Source organism: Leiobunum rupestre, chromosome 8 (genome assembly GCF_980474605.1).
Source record: "Leiobunum rupestre chromosome 8, qqLeiRupe1.1.hap1, whole genome shotgun sequence".
Classification (NCBI taxonomy): Eukaryota; Metazoa; Arthropoda; class Arachnida; order Opiliones; family Sclerosomatidae; genus Leiobunum; species Leiobunum rupestre.
This window is the reverse complement of record NC_143391.1, coordinates 48,839,876-48,847,559: the sequence shown is the minus strand read 5'-3', so window position 1 is coordinate 48,847,559 and position 7,684 is coordinate 48,839,876. Positions and strand designations below refer to the sequence as shown.

Below are 7,684 nucleotides of genomic sequence, written 5' to 3'. Positions count from 1 at the left end.
GGGTATTATAACGACCGTTCGCTTTTTGGTTTATAATTTTAACGGAATCGGGCCGATTTTAATTAAACGATAGTTATCGAAATTTTGTTAAAAGAATATTCCCTAAGGCCGCGCGATAAATTTACGAGAATAATTTCCCGTCGCCGTTATATCGAAAATTTATTTGATTCGGGATTGCCAGAACTGTAATGTTGTGGGCGAGTGATTAGAAAATAAAATGGCAACCAGAATTATGCAAAATTATAAATGTGTATTTTTATTCAGAACAGTCTATGGAACGTTCTAGATTTAACTTTCATCAATAACCCAACAATATACAGGGTGTCCATTTTAATCGAAAAAGTGATTTTTCTCAATAACCGTTGTAGTTAGAATTTTGAAATTTTTTGTGTGAATTGTCAGTACCATAGACATAGGAACTATACTTATACCTAGACGGAGTATTGCAGATTCTGAAGGCACTAGCTTTTTGTGCCCGGTTTTCAGTCCCACGCGCGTCTCATGTGTGATATGGACAAAATTCCGTGGCGCCACCAAATCGTTTGGTGGAGAATGGAGAAACTATAAAAAGCGGAAAATTCTAATGCTGGACGCAAAAACGTATTTGCTTAGCGAGACTTGTAAAAATTGTTTAATTTTCGAAAATAAAGTTAGTTTTTGGTAAAATACAACGCGAAATAAAATATTTTACGTAAATTTAAACTTCAAACAATTGAAAATGGTACAAACTTGTGTGGCTTCCAATCGTCAAAGTCGGTCACCAAAGGAAAAAATACCATTTCACAAGTATTTCTTGTTTTTATCATAACAATTTCAGGTCTTTGTTTAAAACCTTGTATTGTCCATTTTTCACAATAAAGATTACCTCAATCTAACTTAAACTTGTGCTCAAAATATCTTAAGGCAATAAATCGATTGAACTTAATACCCGGAAAGTATCACTTTGTTTGTGGAAAACACTTTAAAGAATCAGATTATCATATTGGCAAAAACGCGAAAGATCTCACGCGGATAATTCTTAATGAAGACTCAATTCCTTCGGTTTTTGCGAGCGGAAAAAGTGATCTAACATTCACCTTAAAAATTTATAAAGGAAATTGAACAAAATTTTATGTAAATATTTAGAAAATCGAATGGGCATATATTGCCATCCTTCAGAGGTATCAAGAATATGAAGGATTAACGTTGGTTAACAAATTATCAAAATTTCATATACAGTTTAATGAAAGTCAACTTGGCCGCACAAACAGTTAGCAGTTCTGTGGCAAAAAGCATAGAATTTTTGAAAGAGGCTGGTGATCCAGTGTTTCAAGGAAGCGGGCCAACATCTAAATTTATATCAAAAATTGATCGGTATCTACAAAAAAACAATTTTTAAGCAACTTTTCTCCACAATTTTGACACCGTATCTTACCTCACTGTCCCTTGCAGTTTGTTTGAGGTATTGAACTCTCGAAATCCATGGGCTAAAGGTTACAAGGCACCAATTCGGCTTTCCAACCTTGAAATAACCAAATGTTACATAATGAAGACTAAAGAACTTCTATTCAATTTAACAGACCTGGAAGGCAACTTGATTTTTTAAAGCCAAAGAAAGACAGCCATTATTGGTTTTGGTGTCACAATTCACAGTGTTTTGGACATTGGAGAGAAGTACATTGTTCCCCCTGATGGACCACTGAAGTATATTTTTTAAAATACCAGATTTTGCAAACAATTGTTTATTTTTTAAGGTACCTTTTAACTTAAAAACTTTCGCAGGACCATTTAGAGTTATATTTTAAGTTTTTAACACAATTCGTCAGCGAGGAGGTTGGAACAACAATCCTACTTGTAGAAACTTCACTGCTGCATACAAAAACACGTTGGTTACTAAAATTGAAAATCAAAAAAGTGGCCACTTAATTGCTTTGGACAACACTCATGTTCCAAATTTGTGCATGGTGCCAGTTCCAACCAACGAACTTAGAGTTATTAAAGAAGAATCTCTAGAGGAAGAAATGGATGACTTTATTATGTTTCTTACTGATGAAACATCAACATCCAACATCTTACGAGAAAACATAATCCGTTATATGGCTGGTTTTGTTGTAAAGAAATTACAAAAAGAATTAAAATTCGAAACATGTTTACACGCTTTAAACGAAAGGGATTCCTCACTATCAAGTCAAAGCTATGTAAAGGGTGATCCAACCAAACTTCTTCTCCTTTTAAAGGACAATGGTGGATTATGTCATCCGACAGCTAGTGTTCTCAAGATTTGTAGCTTGACCGAGAAGGCAGTGAGATACTTTGGATCAATTCAAACTGTGGCTAAAAACATTGACTTAAAAATAGAATGTTTGGTTCTGCGCCAGTTAGTAACGGACAATATTTTTCCAACTCTTACTGAACACATGTTTGATGACGAACTTGGATCACAACACCACGTTAATGTTTTGATGAAAAAGATTATCAAAATATACGTTAACATAAGGCTGAGGAAAATAAGCAGAGACATAAACAATCAAATGAAGAAAGAAGCTATTCGAAAAAGACTCACCAAGCTAATACTTTTTCAAGGGCAATAAGAGTTCTTTAATCCTTTATCACTGTGTGTAGAATCCCTTCCACAATTATACCTCCCTTTTACATCCTTTGATTGCAATGTCAATAGCCAAATACTCAGACACTGTTTATTTTTATTCCTATTATCATGTATTTCTGCTATTATTTATATTAATATTGAAACTAATATATTCATAAGTATTACATTAACAGATAAATATCATTAATATTTACTCACATTTCATTATATAATTTGGAAATTTATTGGTACATTCCTCCATACTTCCTTTGCTTACATCTTACAGCTGACTTACTTTTTTTAGTATAGTCAAGGCTATAGCCTAGGTATAGTTAGCCGCGCGTAGACGCCGTAGGCGGCGCCACATAATTTTGTCCATATCACGCATAAGAAAGCGCCATTGCTCAAAACCGGCCTCAATTTCGTAGATCCAGCAGTTTGTCTAAGTATAAGTATAGTTCCTATGTCTATGGTCAGTACCGGGGGCCATTGTTGTACATAATGTTTATCGATTTTAAAATAATATTTTAAAATTTTGAAAAAATAAATTTTGATGTATTGGAGCTCGTCAAATTTTGTCAATGAGAAAAATGTAGAGCGACGTCGAAAACATAAGAATAACGTTTGGTTGTTGAAAACACAATCATTTTTCACGAAATTACACGCATTTGAAAATTGACTTAACGGGTGAACAAAATAATTGGAAAAATCAAAAACTAGAATCTTTTGGATGCAGTGGAAGTCGTAAGACAATATTATTTTTAGGATGAACTAAATATCATTTTTACTTATTTATTGCAAGATTCTAAATTTCTAACTCTCATTTAAATGTTATATTACCATAGCACATTTTCGTTCAGTAAATACTCGGGGAACCTTCAAGATTTCACGTTTCTTATTTCGGGGATATTGTTTTTGGACTTTCGGTTATTTTTCATTAAATTAAATTTAAATAAATAAAAGTTATATTTAGTTCAGTCTAACAATAATATTGTCTTATGACTTTCACTGCATCCAAAAGATTCTAGTTTTTGATTTTTCCAATTATTTTGTTTACCCGTTAAGTAAATTTTCAAATGCGTGTAATTTCGTGAAAAATGATTGTGTTTTCAACAACCAAACGTTATTCTTATGTTTTCGACGTCGCTCTACATTTTTCTAATTGACAAAATTTTACGAGCGCCAATACATCGAAATTTATTTTTTTCAAAATTTTAAAATATTATTTTAAAATCGATAAACATTATGTACAACAGTGGCCCCCGGTACTTAGAATTTTTAAATTTTTTGTGTGAATTGTAACTACAACGGTTATTGAGAAAAATCACTTTTTCGAATAAAAATGGACATCCTGTATATCCCTTCTACGTAATTGTACAGAACTGGTACTCAAGTGTCTAAGACTAGATTTGTCTTAGTTCATCGTGATTGAAAAATAAACCAAAACACACTTACACTTAAGTAAATATCATAAATTATACTGAGTAATTTTAACTAATTTCAAACTACCTAACTATAAACCGTCTTAATTAACAGCTGAGAGCTGTTCGCTACTAATTACTTCCAATCTACTTAATTGAGTTGATAATTTCAAGGGTATAATTAGGTTATTCCAATTCAAAAAAATAATAACAATCAATTTTATCTTACAGCTGACTTGAGTTAGTTCACAATTACTTTAACACTTTCAATCTTAAACACGCACTGTTCATACACTTAAGTCCATTCACTCACGTTCCATACGCGAAACACAATTTAACTCTTTTCTTGACCGAAGACCGAACATACTAATTAAAACCGCAAAGTTACCTCATAACTTTTGACCGACACCAGGACCCCGTCCTTTAGTAGTTCGTCTGACAGCCAAGAACTAAGATAGACTATATCTTCTATATTGACGGCAACGGCCTTATATACTTTAATATTGTGTTTTTTTGAGCCTTCGAGATTTGACTAAAGTTCGAAAAATTGAAGAGATTATATTTTTTACCCGGTTTGATTGATAGTTCTCCACATGGTGGCGCTATATTATTACTTTGATATAGTTTCCGCGGGAGTTTTGAATAATTATCATTTTTCTAAGCGTTATTAAAAGGTAACAATGAACTACTTTTTGCGTTTTAACAAAACAAAACCCGTACCAAAGAATAAACAAACAGAGTTCAATAAACAATATATACCGATATTGTATTAATCTGTTTAGTAAAAAAACCCGCCTTATTATAATGGTTCCTTTACTTTAATAATTTCCCTAAGGAAGTCAATGGCTCGGCGGTGAACTATCCGCATTGTTACAATACGACCCGAGTCCAATTCCTGATCACGATCAAATTTTACATTAAAATACTAAAATATTTAATTAAATATAAAATTAATATAATTTATAAATATTTAATTAAATATAAGATTAATATAATTTTTAAATATTTAATTAAATATAAGATAAATGTAATTTATAAATAGGTAATTAAATAAGATTAATATAATTTATAAATATTTAAAATGATGTAGAATAAATTATAGTACCTAACGTTATAACTTTGTAAAGGACATTCGCCAAAGCTGTTTTTTTAGAAAAACACCGTAAATTTACAAGCGTTGGTGGCTGAGTGGTTAGAGTACATCTCTTGCACGAGGCAGACCCGGGTTCGATTCCCGGCCGGCGCCAATAAATCACAAATTGATACTAAGACGAATACCGTGTACTATTGGTGGAAACCCTGCTATTGGACGTTGAGAGGTTGCATAACACTCAGCACTCGTTCCGTCCCAAACTCATTAATTAGACGTTGGAGAGAAAACGCCCATACAAACACAACAGACTCAACATCCACAACCATCATAACTCAAACACAACAAACTCCACATTCACAACACGAACTCAACATTCACAACGTACACATAAACAAAAATATCTAATCAAACTGAGTTTAAACAGCCGCGACGGTGAGCGTTAACGAAAAGCAACAACCCAACCCAACCGCGAATTTATCCATTAACGCTCACCGTCACACGGTGGTTTTGCCAACCTTTCAACTTCGTTCGCTAATTCCAAGCAATTGCGAACGCGGATTTCGAGATAATGCGTACGCAATGATTACACTTTGCTACACAAATGCGTACGCGTTCGCAGGAAACACACACAGACACCCTGACAAACAGACAGACACACAGACACGGTAATTGTAAAACCCCTCCTAGGTTACATAGTACCCTTTGAGAGGTAAAAACCTTTGCGTTATGTAAATAAGCAAAAATTTCCTGAGCTGTTGGCATTGGATAATATTTCCTACGTAAACTTTCATTCAACCGCCGTGGATCAAGACATTTGCGTACTTCGCCATAGGGTTTATTAACGATAACAAAAGGATGAACCCAAGGCGTTGGCTCAACTACAGGTACAATCACGCCCATTGTTTCCATTCTTTACAATTCTAATTGTACTTTTGGCTTAAGTTTCTGTGGAACAGCATGCGGCGGAGATATATATGGGGTTTCCCCAGGTTTAACAATTAGGTGTATTTTCCAGGAAGTTTCCCCATTGCATCAAAACAATGTTTGTATTCATCTAATAAGTCCTGTGATCTCATTATTGATTTAAAATTGTCCTTGGTTTTATTAAATGTAAGAGTATCAGCTTGCACTATATTTGATTTTACAGGCCGGGATTGTTTTATATCCATATTGGCGAACAAACGTGCAATAAAGCCCAACTGAACCGCTGCCATTCCCCCAATAATAGAATTTCACATCCTTTAGAGAGACCGTACCCAAAACTTCTATATTATGGCCTGAATATGCTCTAATAATATGCCTTGATGGTTGTAATGTAAACTTTCGGTGCAACGTTTTCAATATCTCCACTGGAAGTACATTAACCTGCGCACCAGTGTCAATTTTAAATTAAATAGGAATCGAATCTACCTTTAAATCAGCTGTCCAGAGATCAGTAGTGGCTATAGCGTTGACACGTCTATAAGGATACATATGTCAACCATCAATGTATACAGATCTAAGAAAGGATCATCCATTCTTTTTTCCATGACTGAATGCGATATGGGTAGTTCTGTTATAGAGTTGACGTATTTAGGAGCCAGAGCTGTTGAAAAATCATAATCCAGATCTGAAGGAAGATATTATTCCAAAGAGTTAATTGTACGACATTTAAAAATAAAATGGTTCAAACCATCACATCCTCGGCAACGTTTCCCTCTGGCCGGACATTGTTGTGGGTCATGTACACTATCACGGCGATTAATTTTTGCAGATGCGAATTATTACGAATATACTGTTCCGGATTGTCACTGTAAGCACGAGGTCTGAAAGAATCTCTACTCCGCTGATTCTGTGACCGCTGGATATGTTGTTTCTGAATAACTTCTAAAGGGACGGCCTTTACTGTGGTATGTGAATAGTTATATATTTAGAATGTTGATTTGCAGATTCTTCAGTTTTACAAATTACTATAGCTTCCTGTAGAGTCAGTAGAGGACGACGCAACAACTTCTTTCGAACTTCGGAATTTGAAATACCCATTGTAATTACTGTTGCGGTGATTGAGTCATTCAGGATGTCACAGTTATCAGCTAGTGTTCTCAGCTCCAATAAAAAATCATCATAGGGTTGTTGTGAGGCCTGCTTTAATGTCATAAACTTATATCTAGCACAAGTTATATTACGATATGGTTGAAAATGAGCATCAAACGCATCAGTAATGTTCTTTAGAGTTCTATTATCGGGCGCTATAATAATCGGAAGAGATTTGTAAATTTATAATCCCTTCAGACCAATAGCATGTTGAAAAGCGTTCCGCAATTGGTTTTCTTTTCCCACGATATCCAATTCCACCACCGACGCCAAAATCTCATACCGTTCTTTACAAAGCTGCCATGATTCCGCAGGGTTGGGTCCAGGAGCAAAAGGGTCTGGATATCTTGGGTGGGACATAATGAAGCCAAGGCCCGAATCGCACAAAGGCCAAATCCAACAAATTCACATCAATCGATCGTTTTATATTTCATAAGAGACAGTACATCACCTCAATGCAGCACTTCTGACACCATGTTATGTTGTTAATAAACGACTCCAGGTTTTTATAACATGAAATGATTAACTGGT

The 7,684-nt window shown here is 34.5% G+C and overlaps 1 long non-coding RNA gene across 4 annotated transcripts; it reads right to left on the bottom strand.

Moving 5' to 3' along the window:
• Positions 1 to 1,233: 1,233 nt before the first annotated feature.
• On the bottom strand, positions 1,234 to 2,836 carry LOC149933588 (uncharacterized). 4 transcript variants are annotated; one of them, XR_016472926.1, is made up of 9 exons: positions 2,786 to 2,836; positions 2,543 to 2,687; positions 2,390 to 2,477; positions 2,161 to 2,313; positions 2,056 to 2,079; positions 1,738 to 1,988; positions 1,562 to 1,678; positions 1,415 to 1,501; positions 1,234 to 1,357 (listed from the first exon to the last, which is right to left on the bottom strand). It is a non-coding gene; the product is annotated as an uncharacterized LOC149933588 (long non-coding RNA). The 4 variants fall into 4 exon arrangements; XR_016472928.1 differs by having other exon boundaries at positions 1,738 to 2,079; positions 2,161 to 2,326; XR_016472925.1 differs by having other exon boundaries at positions 1,738 to 2,079.
• Between the last annotated feature and the right edge of the window lie 4,848 nt (positions 2,837 to 7,684).